General features: G+C 48.5%; 1 long non-coding RNA gene across 2 annotated transcripts; it reads left to right on the forward strand.

Moving 5' to 3' along the window:
- Positions 1-2,959: 2,959 nt before the first annotated feature.
- Positions 2,960-10,383, forward strand: LOC139678410 (uncharacterized). 2 transcript variants are annotated; one of them, XR_011699020.1, is made up of 3 exons: positions 2,960-3,045; positions 4,613-4,778; positions 7,063-10,383. It is a non-coding gene; the product is annotated as an uncharacterized lncRNA (long non-coding RNA). The 2 variants fall into 2 exon arrangements; XR_011699021.1 differs by lacking the exon at positions 2,960-3,045 and adding an exon at positions 3,814-4,152.
- The last annotated feature ends 4,381 nt before the right edge of the window (positions 10,384-14,764 follow it).

The raw sequence follows: 14,764 nt of genomic DNA on the forward strand, positions 1-14,764 counted from the left end.
CAGCTCTCAGACCCCAGGGGCTACTTTTGAAGAGGTGTTTCTCTTCAGCCATTTGTCCCCTCCAGTGTCCCTTGTTCCACCAACATCCCTCCTGAGAGAGCACATAACCTGTAAGCTTTTTGTTTTATTCTTCTTTCACTTGCAAACAACAGAGGCAAACCTGGCATCTGATTGGGTGCTGGGCAAACAGAATTGGTTTTCTCAAAAAGTTTCATTGCTTTGCCACCAACCTGCAGCACAAAATGAGTGGCCACAGCTCAGCCATGTGACAGACAGCAGAAGGGTTTCAGCAGGCCACCATTCATATGTGTGGTGCAAGATGTTTATTTTTTTTAGCCAGCTGCCACCTCTGCAAGGGTATTGTATTCTGAGTGCCTGACAAGCCCCAGTCTGGCTGGGTGCCTATCCCAAGCCATAGGAAAGGCAGTGGGCCTCTCTGAATCTCCACATAACCTGAAGTGCAGTGGCAATGCCCCGAGACCTGGTGGACAGACAAGGAAAGGACCTGGGCAGGTGTGCCTGGGGGAGGGCAGGCAGCAAAGGGCTTCATTGGGGCATTTTGGGCTTTCTGCTTTCACCCCCAGTGATCTGTGGGACGCATCTCTGCTCAGAGGCAGGGGCCATACAGCATCCATCTGCAAAAATACCCAGCAAACACAATCCCTTGCCCTCCCCCCGGTCTCTGCAAGCAGCATTCATTCCTCGCTCTCGCTGTAGATCCAGCATGCCGAGTCCTTTCTCCCCAAGAGTATTCTCCCTTTACAAAGCAAGATCATAAAGCAGTGACATAATCCAAGCTTGGCAAACACTTTTGCTGATGTTAAGCCAGTGCCTTTCGTGGATCTCAGTGAAGCTTTTGAGGCCATGATATACATGGCGCAACCAGCTGATTAAATGTGCAGGAGCCTCCCAAGATACCATTTCATACGAAATGCTGACATGTATATTTGACTTCCAATAAGTGTGGGGCTTTTTTTTTTCATTTTTAATTAGTTCTCACAAGGGTGGGAGTCAGACACAGCTACACAATGAAGTTCTCCATAGAATAGGTATGATTCAACCGGATGACTCCTGGCCAGACTTCCTAACCCATCTACCTTGCAGCGAAGCCTCAAAGCCAAATTAATTCAAGGCCACCCACAAGAAGATGTGATTCTGTGTAGGTGAATCTCTTTGCCCATTCATTCCCCACCACATCTGCCTAGATCTCAACATACACACTAAGGGTGACTGGGAGGGCTCTGATCCTAAATAAATTACTCGATTCGTTTCATTTTGGCACTGAAACACAGCCAGCCAGTGAGACCGAGTAGTAAACAATAGTAACGCATTAAAAAAGTTAAAAAAATAAAGAGGCATGTAAGATGCCTCAATGAAGAGGTGTGATTGTTGGCAAAATGTGTCCTGTTTGAGTTTATGGGATGTACAGTCTTTTTATTAGGGATACTTTTTGCTATTAACGTAATAAAAAAAGGACCAATTGTTTCTGCCATCTGAGAAAACTCTTGGTGGAACAGGCAGAAATCCAGGAATAATTAAGAAAATAATAGTGCACACCCAACAAGAAAAACATTATTTGTTTAAAGATGAAGTCCCTCCAGAATACTTGGTAGTGATTGCGTTTCTTTCAAAAGGGGGGGGGGGACCCTTCTAAATGAAAAGCAGCAGCCATCAACCCGTCTCTAAGAGTGGAAAAAGCGCGGGGCTGTAAACCCCCTCACTGGTGAGGCTTTTCCATTTTCACTGCTCTTATCAGCCTTTGCAAGTTGCAAAATAATAGTGTTTTGCCCCTACATGTTTCCATCAGAGGATCAGAAGCACTTCACAAAGCAGAATTAATTGAGCTTCGCTGCTCACCTGTGAGAACAGAGTAATTATTTAGCAACAGAATTTGGGGTTTTTTTCACTGCTTGGGGTGGGGGTAGAAATAAAAAATACAGGAAGATTACAAACCCACAAGCCAACAACAGACTCAGCAGGTTTGCCCATTTCCAATGATGAACGTGACAAACCTGACCACCAGATCTGGATTCTCCCTTTGGAAGGGACCACTCCGCTCCAGTATCTTTTCCCAAGGCCTCAAGCTTGCCAGACTCCCCAGCAGCAAAAACCACCATCCTTCCAAGATCTGATTCTTCAGGTTTAAAAATCTTCAGAAAACTGAGTTTCCAAACTGTCCACCTACACAAGTGTGTTGTGGTGCCATCCCACACCCAGGATGTGAGATGTGGGCTCAGAAATCCCGCTCCCATCACTCCTGTGCGACTCTGGGCAGGTTATAAAGGAACACAAAGGAACACGGGGGGAACATCTCCCGAGCCTTTAGGCTGGGGAAAGGAGGGCTGCGGATCAGTGTTTGGGGAGAACTTAATATCACAGTAATGGAGGGAAAAAGAACAATTTTAAGTCTCACTCTGATATAGGACAGAGCCACACACTGAGTACCGAGACATCAACTTTTTCCCTGCCAGGGCTGGAAAAGCATCATCCCAGCTTTGGGTGGATTACAAGAAGCCATAAACAGTGGAGGGAAGAGGCAGCAGAACGCGCCGGTTTGCACGACAGGCGAAGCTGAGCTTTCCCATCGCTCCCGTGCAGCTCTCGTGGTTTATACATATTTGTTTACTTTTTCCTTAAATTGAGGGGGTTTTCCCCTGCACGCAGCTCTCGCCGGCTACGGGGCGCGGCCGTCCCGGCTCAAGGCACCGACCGCGGGCAGGTGAACCCACCCCCGGCCCGGCCGCACCCACGGGGCCGCCCCGCCGGCTCCCCACGCGGTCTGTGCCCGCTGGGCTGCGCATCCTCCACCGGGCCGCGCATCCTCCACCGGGCCGCGCATCCCCCGAAGGGCCGCGCATCCCCCGCCGGGCGGCACCGCCGGAGCATCGCCCTCCCCGCTCCGCCCCGCGCCGCGCCCAGCGCGGCCCGACCCGCCCCGTCGGGCGGTGCTGCGGCCGCCCCCGCTCCCAGCAGCCCTTGCTGCCGCCTACAATGAAATTTGCGAAGTTTTTTCGGTTTCGGCGCCATTTTCGAGTGGACTCCGAGGTGAGGAGGGAGGGCGGTCGGGGCGGCGGGGCCGGGGCGCCGCGGGGGGCGATCGCCGCCGCCCCTTTCCCCGTGCCCACCGCGGGCGGGACGGCCCGGCCCGGCTCGGCCCGACGGGGTGGTCCCGGCGGGATTGGGGGCGGTGGGACGGGGCGGGATGGGGGGGAAGGACGGACAGACACGGCGGGACCCTCTCCCGCCGCTGCCCCTTGGGCGGGGTCGCGCCGCTCCCCACGGGGGACGGGCGGGCTCGGGAGAAACTTTGGCGGGGTGGGGGGGTTGCGAAAGAAGTTAAAACCCAAAAACTACAAGAAAACTTTTTGGGAGGTGAGAGGAGGTGGGGGGAGCGCGGCGGCACGGACATTGCCCCCCCTTCCATCCCGGGGGAGCCGCCCCGCTCCGCACAAAGGCGGCCCCGAGGGGTCGGGGGGGCCGTGACGCGGCGGGCGGTGACACTTGGGGGGGGTGGGTGGTGACACCGGGAGTGCGGGCGGTGACATCGGGGGGGGGCGGGCGGGGCCCCTCCGAGCCCCCGCACCGATGGTGCGGAGCGGAGCCGGTTCCCACGTGGGTGCGGGGGCGCCCCGACGACCCCCCCGGGTTCCTTCCCCATCTCACCCCCTTTTTTTTTTCTTTTGAATTATTTTTTTAATCTTTCTGCGCCGCGGGGAGCCGCGCCCGCCCCCCGCAGGTGTGGCTCGGGGTTGAGCCTTTTTTTTTTTCTTGCCCGTTTCCCTCTTTTTTTAAAGCAAACGCGGAGACCCGCGGGCTGCCGGTCGGGACGCGCGGGGTCTGCGCGCCCCCTCCGCGTAGGGAATAGTTTTTATAAATTAACAGAAAAATGCCGCTGTAACCAAAGAATAATTCGCCGACATCATTTAAAATATTAAAAAAATTGGCAGCCAGCTTTTGCTACTTTTTTTTTATTTTCCCCTCGCTGGTTACTCGCTTTATACAGGAAATTTGAATATCCTGGCAAGGGCCGGCTTTCCCAGGGCAGCCTCGCAGCGCTCCGGGAGCTGCGGGGATGGAGCAACGCGCGCAGCGCTGCGGCTTTTCCCTCCCGAATTGATCTTAAATCCAATATTTTTCCCACATGTGCATCAGGTACATAAAGACAATTTTTTTGCGTTTGGAGAGAGAGTTTTCCGAGGTTAAAACATTAATTGTTGCGCGCCTCCCTCCTCCCTCCCCCCCCCCTCAAAAAAAATAGAAATTCAGCTTGTGTGTTGTGTGTGTGTTACGTGTAGGTGAGGGACCATCTGCCAAGTTTCATCATCTTCTGCTCTGAAGAAATCCAAAGAACTGACCGGCAACTTGCAAAAGTCTGTATTTAGTTATTCCACTTTGGTGGGACATAGAGTAACATTTTGCTGCTAATGCAGTAAACATTTATAAAATGTAAGAGAGAAGCTTTAAGTAATGCTTCAGGCAAACTGACCCGAATCTAAGAAAAAAATAAAATCAAAGTGCTCTTGTTATGTTTTGAATTACTGTTCTTCTGACCAAAAAAAATAGGTTTTTTGTTTTGTTTTTTTTTCCTGTTCTTAACAAATAAACTTCATAGGAATCGGGCTTCCAGATCTGTCCCTTGTTGTTTAAAACTGGACGAGATGACAATGCAAAAAAAATGGAAGTAACAAGAAGCATCATACTTGTCTTGTCAGCAGCGTTGAGGAAAAACTGTGGATCCTGGAATATGACTGTGGATTTTGCTGGTTTTCTGGAGTACTGTAAGTTGAAGTCATGTCCCGCAGGCCTTTGCCAGCACCAGTAGCTCCCTGTCCTAGTAACACCCTGGCGTTGGTAAATACAGCTGATCCTGCTGGTAACAATGTCGGGGTCGAGTTTCACACCAAGTGAAGTTAACGAATTAATTTTTTGCATTATTTGAATGTGCCCTTTGTAGCTGCAGTTTGGTTTCGGGTGTTCGGCCCCACCTCAGAGCGTGTGTGGTTTAGCAGACAGAAGGTGCACCGTGCTAGAATGAAAACTTGCTTGTTTTGTATCAACTACGTGCTGCTTCTTCAACCTTTTTAATGGTAAACTAGTGAGAAAAATTATTTTTCAATAGAGCCTGTGAGAAATTGTTTGCTCCCATACAGCTCCAACAGGTGAATGGGGAGAAAAATACACTTTTTATGTTTATTTTGTGCCGCCGGGAGTGAGTGTGAGTTGGGTAAAACACGTGTGAGGGCGATTTTTGGTGCGATGTGAGCGCAGGGAGATGCGCTGGAGGTGCCGCACAAATGAAAGTAACTTGGCTGAGTGCAGTTCCCACGTCCGACTGCTGAGCTCCTTCACAGCCACTTCTCCCACAGCCCTCACTCGCCTTCAGCAGCCTGTCGAGGCAAGTCCTGTTGGGAATGGAGCAGTGGGACCATGTGGTGGTTGTCCATCAAGCACCGGGTCTGATCCCGGCTATTGGCCACATCTGTAAATATCGGGACGTGACTTTTGTTTAAATTGCATTGTTCAAAGGGAGGCAGCAACGAAAGTGGTGGGATTTTTCAGAGCCAGGCAGATAAGAAGTGTTTCAGTAGTGTTACTCACACCCTTATTTTCGTTTTGTCACCACAATTTTGTCTTGCTGATAAATGTTTGGGACCTTCAGCTGTAATTACATGATTTATTTTAGTCTTTTTTTGTGAAGTAGTAAATGCCTTTTTTTTTTATTGTTTCAAATGAGAACAATGACTTCAGGATTTGTTTGTGCTTGTCTTCTGGAAAACTGTTCGATAGCAGAGTTGGGGTTTTTGTTCCTGTTTTTTATAGAGAGAGGAAATGCTGAATATTTACTTGTCTTTGAGCTCATCTAGCCCTGCAGTGTGTCGGTCAGTAAAGGCTCTGTATGCAAATCTGTCCTGTCATGGGCTCCCGTATTTATTTCCTTTCCTTTCCCATGACACTCCTTCTCACATTTTTTTCCTTTTCTTTTCTGGTTCCAGTGTCAGTGAGGAGGGATAAGGTTGTATTTTAAGGGAATCCTGTATTTCAGGGGGAATTTGTTTTGGTTTTGTGCATGTGTTTGTGACTGGGGAGGGGAGGGTGTTTTTCGCTTAATTGCCCAATATACTTTGGCAAGCAGAAGTTGTATTGTTTTGTGAACTGCATTAATGGATTTCTGCGTTTTCAAATTCCCCAGTTATTTGGGGGATTTAATTAAAGCTCCGTGGGTGGTTGAGATGACAGGTAGAGGTTTCTATTTCTGGAGGTAGCTGGTGTACACTGCAGGCATGGAGCTCACGGCAGCAGAAGGGCTCTTGCAAAGCTTTTGCATAGAGGTGGAGATTTTGGGACCGTTCTCTTCATGTTTGGGGCTACCAATACAGGAGGACACCCTGTTCCTGGCTGTGGTGGGGATTCTGCTGCACGGCTGGGGGTGCTCCTGGGGTGCTGCCTCCCTCTGTCAGGGAGGGGCTGAGCACCCAATGGTGCCCCCACAAAAACCCCAACCCTCAGACAGCCTCTCTGCATCCTACTTGCTTGTCCTAGGCCTGGATTACCACCCAAACCAGCATAAATGTTTCCTTTGCTTCTGGTATGCCAGGAGCAATGGGTTGTTCTTGCTGCTGCTGTTTTAATCCTTCAGGGTGGGAGGTGGGCTTGCTGCCAGCTGTGGTTATGCCCGGTGCTTTTCCACCCACCTCAGAGCTGCCCCTGGTTTTGTGTGGCTCATCCCTCCTTGCTGTACAGGGTTGTGGTTCAGGGTTACCAGGGTGCCCTGGGTACCACTGCCTGCAGTCACACCCCTGGTGCCAGTGGTGCTGGTAGCCCTGGCTGCAGGGACAGGGAGAAGAGAGTAAGTTCGGCTTCATAGTTGGCCCTGTCTGGAGCTGGAAACTTGGTAATATATTTTTCCCCCCTGATTTTAAAAGTATTGTGCCCACCTGAGCCTTTGTGGTCTGTGTGTGCCTTGAGAGGGGACCTGTCCCACACACAGCCCCAGTGTCCCCTCTTGCAGCACAGCGGGGCCTCTGCCAGGGCCTCCTAAACCCTCTGTGTGTTGCTTTGTAGTTCCCAGTGAGGCAGCAATTGCTTGATTGTGTCCATGGAGTCCGTGCAGAGGGAGCCCATTTGCCTGTGTTCAGAGGTAAGTTGGAAGGTAAGCTCACGTGTCCCACCTGCTCCGAAACACCTGTGGCATATTCCTCTGGATAAATGCAGCTTCCTCTGAAAGGTGTTTCCCTTCTTGGGTGCTGCAGGCAATGCCTTGGAGAGGTTGAGATGAACTCCAGTCATCCCATTCAGCTGCCCATTTCTGATTTAAAGCTTGAGATTGCAAAGCACAAATTTTAGAAGCTGAAGTGAGAGATGGGGTGATTCAAACACAGAATTTTCTGTTGCTTAAAATAATGATGCTGTCATGTCATAAACACGCATATTTTCTCAAATACGTATTTCACTGCCTATCCCAAATTTCCACTTGCCCAATGCTCAGTGTGTTGATTTTCCCACTGTGCTAGAGGCTGTGGAGGGTACTGAGTCCTTGCTGAAGAGAGCTCTTGCCCTTCTTGCAAACTAGGCTAAAGTTTGGTTTATATATATATATAAAAACATTAATTAAAACATGAACCTAACACCATCAAAATGGATTCTAGAGTTCATAGTGTTTGCTATTGCTTTTTTCTTTTGGAGTCACTTGAAGAGATGAAAGAAATAAGACTGCACAGGTACATTCAAGTAAAACATTGTTACAGAAATAAAGGTAAAATTATGTGGGGAGTTGTTTTGATTTAGCTCATGCAGGTTTAACGCTGGATACATCTTGGCTTCACAGTAAGTAGCTCATTAGGGAGTTGGCCCTGGTGGTGTCAGTGTTGAGGACACTGAAGTGGTGAAAATACTGCTTTTTTTGTTGGCAAATATTTGATTTAAAATTTGCAATCATTTGGCACGAGTCATGAGAGCTTTTGAAGTTCCCATTTTTTAAGTTGCTGAAGAGGCAGGGACTCAGGAGTCGGGGCTGGGGCCCAGTGGCTCCTCGGGAACGAGGGGATGGCACAAGAATCCAAACCAGCGGCGTCATTTCTGACATTGCTCAGGGTTTTTTTGTGATGCTGCTTTTTAAGAAAATGAATTGACGGAAGTTGTCCCATAACTGGGGACGGGGGAAAAGAAGAAGTTGAAAGGAAACACAAAAAATGTCAGTCTGTCTGCACTACTCCTGTGCAGCCTTCCCAGGCTGGTGTGTAAATGCTGCTGGCAGCTGCAGGGCTGCAGCCTCTGTCCTGCCCTGGTACCTTCTGTTCTGGCACAGGCAGGGGAGGGCATGAAGTTCTAGAGATCTTTAATTCCTGGACACATAAGCTTTGTCCTTTCAAATAGTAAATAAGCATAATCTAGTCTTTATTTTTTTAAAAAAGGGATTTTTTTAGATTTCTCAAAAGTCAGACAAAGCTGAATAAAACTATTTTAAGGAAAACTTACCAGGTTTGACTGTTGGAATGTGGATTTATTTATCTGAATTACTAATGTAACATCTGGAAAATCCTTCAGCTGGCCCTAAGAGGAAAGTTCAAGGTAACATTTCCCCACAGACCACTGGGAAGGGCTGGGAAGGTCTGCAGGCTCTTTGCAGTAGCAAAAGCAGGAGATCTGAAGGATCTGGAAATGTGTATTTGTTGGGACTGAGATACTACATAGTCTTTGGGTCTGAGGGGAACAGTTATTTTTTTTTCTGATTTTGTTTCTGAACTGGTTTGTTTGCACTGTGTAACTGCTTGTTCTCTTATAGTTACAGACTGTCTGATAGCACCCCTGAAGAAAAAACCCTGTCCTGTGGTGGTAATGCATGCATGTTAAATGTCTTCATTGTAGAGTGTTCTTCAGTTCCTTATATCATGGTTTAAAAAATTATATATATATTCAAAATACCATTTGGAATGTCAACATTCAGTGGGCTTTGAGGAGATGTAGCAGCACATCATGGTTTGTAGGGACAAGGAGATACAGACCATTCTGGGCTGCCTCATTACCTCAAGGATAAGACAAGAAAGTGAGCTTCTGGTTATCATAGATGTGGAAGCTAAAACATTCCCATGTATCCCTTTAGCTGAGTTGAACAGATATGTAGACACGTTCTCTTGGTGCTTGTGTCTGTGCACATCCTGGCAGCTGCAAACACACTCCCTGTGAGTTCCTGTGTGTCTCACTTGTAGCTCCTTTTTGTTCCCCAACGTGGGCAGTGACCCATGTTGGCTTGAGCTTCATATATAATATTTACCCCTCACCTATGGCTCCTTGATCCTTTTGCTGGCAAAGGATTGGCCAAGGTGACCCTTGCCCTGCGTTTGGGGCAGAAAGGGGGGTCTGGAGGCCATGGAGAGCTGTCAGCAGTGCTCTAGCAGCACGTAAATACTGGAGTTTGGGATTGCCTGTTGCTCTCCAGTATTGCATTGCTGCTTTAGTGAGGCTGGAAATCAGTGTCTGCTGCAGGAGCCAGGGCTCTGGCTCTGGGGGTACCTCCTGGCACTCCCACAGTGCCTCCAACACTGCTGGGGGGCTCCATCTCCCACACCAATAAACCACTGCGGAGGCAGCAACCAACGAGGGCTTGGTGTCGTTACTGGGGAGGGGCTGCACCCCAACATGCTGCTGGGTACCCAGTGCTGTGGGAGGGACAGAGGGCACTGCCATGGACAGAGAGATGGCAGGACACCCTTCCCTGCAATCTCTGAGGAGGGATTGTGTGGGGAGGGACAAGGGCCAGTGCTGGCCTCTGGCTGCACCCTGCCTGCAGCTGCTGGGAAGGAACTGTGGGGGTCTTCTGGGGCGATGCAGGGACTGGTGAGGACCAGCTCATCCCAGTGAAGCGCAGGAGAGGGACCCTGTAGTTGTGCCTGGAGTACTCCTGGGGAAGTTCTGCTCTGGGAAGGATTGTCCTCTGAACCCCTGCAGCTTCCCCAGGCAGTGTTGCAGTGCCCTAGGGCAGGCACAGCCTGAGTAAGGGGAACTTGGACCATGGTAGGGAGAGTTTGGAGCGGTCTGGAACACCTGAGGACTAGTCCACAGACCCATCACTGCAACAGTGGCTCCAGAGCCAGCTGAGCCCCAAGGTGAAAGGGTTTTCCCTAGTTTTGCACCACTCGAGTCTTTCCAACCCTGGTGGAATAAGTAAAGGGACCACCAGGGAGGTAGGGATGCTCCTGGGAAGGGCTGAGATGGTGCCTTCCTGGTCAAGATTCATCTTTTGTGCTGGGAATGAGCTTGTCTGTCCTGACAATGTTGGTACCTCATTAACAACCCCAGTCCAGCACCCTCCTGTTGAGCGCTGGTGGCTGTGAATTCTGGAACACTTTTTTTTTTTTCCCCCAGCTATTTTAAGGCATTACTATATCATGATCAGTAGTTCTGGGGTGGGGAGGGGGGGGGGGGGAGTGCTCTTGCTGATTTACAGCTTAAAACACAGCTCCTGGTGTGCACGGTGAGTGTCAGTGTCACCAAAGGATCGGCAAAAGGCACTCCTGGCACACAAATGTATCTGGCACAAGGAGGTGCAAGAGATGTGTGCGTGGGTAGGAGCAGCTTTTAAATGCCTCTACCCACAAAGAGTGAAAATCAAAATGTGTGGACACAACCAATACATTTTAAGACAGACATTGGTATTCCACCCGTGTCGGTAAAATGGTTCCTTCCCACTTTCTACGAGTCAAACCCTTAACTGCCATATAACATACTGCTTTCCCTCAGGAAAATTAGTGAGTGACTTTGTTAGTAGGGAAATTGGTCAATAAAGTGATTAACTGTACTTCTCTGCTTTATTAATTTTGCATCAGATTTTTTTTAAGAAAGACTTCTGTTAACATTTACGGATGGAGCATGAGAGTTAAAAATCGGGTTTATTTCTCCTTTTTAGCCCTTTCTGTTGAGGTCAGTTTGATTTTAATCAGCTAGAAAGAGAGATTTCTACCTTGTTCACAAACAAGACTCCTGCTAAAACTGCTCTCAGGTTACAGTCTCCTGTCAGAATCAAAACGATGGTAACGGGAGAGTAAAAGTACCGTGGAGTTTTCGGAGCAGCAATGAGAGTGAAATTTAGACGGTAAATCAAGCCAATAGATCCCTGGGGAGAGAAAAACGTGTCCTTGGAGGTGTCTGTAGCGAACCAGCAGCACAAGCTGTGGGAGCAGTCCCTGTCTGACTCCCAGAGGGGGCGATGGATGTTCCATAATGCGGGCGTGGGATGTCGGGAGCGAGAACTGAGAGCGCAGGATGGGTGGGCAGTGCTTGCTCCCAGGACATTGTGAGCATCTCTGCCCCAAATGTTTCAGGATATTGCCGGTTAATACAGAAAGCCCGGGGCGGGGCAGGGGGCAGACATCCTTTGCTCTCTGAGAAGTTGGGGAATCTCCTGTCTATTTTTTCCCTGAAGACAGAAAATAGAAGTTTGCCTTCAACGTGAGTGCAGGTTGACTTCCCCTCTGCATGTAAGTGCAAACCGCTTGGGGAAAAAAGCAACTAACGTCTTTGCAGAGCATCCTTGGGCTGACCAGACCCTGCAGGCATTGCCTTGCCGGGGCAGCAGCACATACAAAACAGCCTGGGCAAACTTGCTGGTTTGTGTAGATCAAGCAGGATTTTTTTGTTTGTTTGTTTTTCTAAACGTGGTTTTTGCAGCATCAGAAATGCGTGTGGCCACTGTGGAGGAAGTCTTTGAGCTTCCTCAGTAGATTTTGGGGTGATTTTATAAAGCTGGAAGGCAGCAATTCCCTGCAGTAGGTAAATACGTGCAGCACATCATCACACCACTGTGTGGCTGCTGGGTTTAGAAGACAGACGTTAAACGAGCCTCTAATTCACACATTTCTACACCCATCTTTTCTTTTTTTTTTTTCCCTCTGTTTTCCCCGGACCGAAACTCTCCCACGTACTAAGACTGAGGTTTACGTTACTCTGCTAACAGTACCAGGCACCTCCATTAGAGAAGTGTGGGAGCCAAATGAGGTGTTGCAGATTCCTGTAAACACTAAAAAAAGCAACCCAAAAAGCCACCTTATCTACCTTCAGCATTTTCCTGCTCACCTCCTTTGATGCAGATGGAATTTTTGGCAAAGGTTGGCAGCTCCTTGTGGTATCCAGCATTATCTTGCTTTCCTTGCATTTCTTGCCCACCCACCTCATCTGCTTTTCCTCAGCTCGTATCCAGCATGTTCAGAGCCAGGACTGGCTTTGGTAGGTGTTTGTGCAATGCCTTCAACAACAGCAACTCCCAGTGCCTGATATTAATGACTTCAGGTCTTGCTCTTTGCACTATGGAGATCTTTTGTATGTCTCACTCTCTCTTATCACGTGTAATTCTGGCTAAGTAAGGTGCCTCTGGCTGGGTACCCAGCTGTGCAGCTGGCCTCGGTGGGAAGCTGCACAAAGGAGAAGAATCTCGGGTTAAATTAGACATGGCAGGTATCACCCACATGGCAAAGCAGAAGCCAGCTCACCCAGTGAGGGTTTGCTGGAGTGACAATGATGACCAGCACAAAGGATGGCACTGGCGCCCTGATGACACAGTGGTTCCTGGCAACAAACTCCTCAAATGGACAAATAACACAAATTTCCATGTTTTCATTTCTGAAGCAAAGTGTAAGACGTTGCTCTAAGCAATTTCTCATGTAAACCCATCCTTAGGTGCTGTTCAAGTAACAGCACATTGAAGGTTACTCAAACTATGACTCAAGTAGTGCATATATTCATTTATAAATTGTCCAGAGTGAGTTCTTGTGCCACATGGTCTGTGAGAGAATATTGCCTCCCCCTCATATTACTGAAAAGAAATTATTGGAGTGCATGACTGTCAGGTAAGGTCTGATGGCCAGGAGGGGACTGGGGTGTGTGGAAGATGCAGCTCAGCTAGAGGGGAGTTGTAGTTATGCTGTACTAGGATGGTTTTCTAATTGGAAGTGTAAGAAGTTTATACCACAAATTATATTTCTCCTCCATATTTTTTGTATTTTCTGATTGCTGCAGGATACTTTGTGTTTTTTGAATGGAAAAGAAAAATTTGTCACAGAGATTGAGGAGCAAAGATCTGATAAAGGCACTGCAGTGAACATGTAGAAGCTCACATGCACACACACACCCACACACCACACACACACACACCCCTACCCCTCTCCTCCCTGCCTTAGGGCTGGCTTAGTCACGTCCCAGTTCCTCCCATGGGAAACAGGCAATTGAAGCATCAGCATCGCTGCTCTGGCACTTCCCAAACCCACAGGCTATCTGATGGAAAGCACAGGAAAGGCAGCATGTTTCATCAATAACCAGACAGTCCCTTCCCAGGGACAAGGATTGCATCCCTGTCCGAGCTGCAGCTCCAGCAGCAAATCCAGCCCCACACCACCATCCACACACTCCCCCAGGCAGCATCAATGGGGCTTCCAGGGGCATGGTTGGAACAGGTGAACTAAGTAGGGTTATTTCATTGCCATGAGTAGCAAAATATTGTGGGAGAACTAAGTTTTGTTTAATTCTCCTCCAAAAGCAATCCCACAGCATTCCTGCTGGTGCTGCTGAGATTTCAGGATTGTAAACTGGGCATGGATGAGCTACTCGGCTTCAAGAAGCCACGTAACAGAGCTGGAAATAGCTTATTTATACATGCAGACATTATCTAGGGGGGTATTCTCCTGACTGTATTTGTTGAGGGTTAGGGTGTGGAATCACTACCTGTAGGAGGGCACAGAATGTCTAGGAACCTCCACACACACATAATGCCCAAAGTTGTAGCTCACAGGCACCCAGTTTGCCAGAGGTCACCTGGAGATACACAGAAGACACAGGAGAGTTTGTTCCCTTTCTAGTTACAGTAGAGAAAAAAAAGGTGCCACTAATAATCACTTGTTAAACACCAGCCTTTTACTGAAACAGGTTCATGTGCCTGCACCTTGATTTACTCGCCATCACAAGCCTGTCTCTTCCAAGATGAAGTTTCAATCCACCAGTTGTTTCAGTGGAGCAGCACAGCCTGGAGCAGAGCCTGAAGGATGTTTGCAGCCATTCAAACGTATCCCCAACACACACTTTGCACCAGCCTTTTATCACCTTGCAGCTGCTGACATGATCCCTTTCTCAGCATCCCTAGGGATGAAAATCCTCATGGCCAGTGCTCAGATGGTGCTGAATCTTTGTGCTTTTCCACTCTCTTTACCTTGGTGCCTGCAGTGACACGAACTCACTGGGTACTGGCATCTTTAAATAGGTGGGAAGCAATTTCCCCAGCAGAATACTCACCAAACTACATCTGCTTGGGAAATTAAATAAATTTAAAGTCATTAAACACTACAAAAAGGAAAAAAAATTAAATCTAAAAGGGGGGAGAGAAATTGAAAACCAGACCACTTTGATGTCTCAGCTTATAAAGGTGCTTGCAGTCGAGATCTGATCTTGCAAGGTGCAACCTGCAGGGGAATTAAAGGCAGTCAGGCACAGCAGACAGTCCTTTAATGACTCGTAACCAGCTCCCTGTAAGCAGTGCCAGCTTCTCGCTGCTGGATTAGTGCACGCTTGACAGGATTTTCAGAGCATAATAGACAATGAAACATCAACACTTAATCAGTCAGGATATACAATTACAAGGCAACTCAAAGATCCTTATTTGCTTCAATCTTCGAAACCAGAATTGCTGCCAAAAAGCCCCCAAAACCAAGTGAATTGCCAGCTCAGTTCACAGCAAGACTTTTATCACAGCTCTCTGTGGCAGGAGAGTTACCAAAATGTACAG

This window comes from Pithys albifrons, chromosome 14 (genome assembly GCF_047495875.1).
Source record: "Pithys albifrons albifrons isolate INPA30051 chromosome 14, PitAlb_v1, whole genome shotgun sequence".
Lineage (NCBI taxonomy): Eukaryota > Metazoa > Chordata > Aves > Passeriformes > Thamnophilidae > Pithys > Pithys albifrons.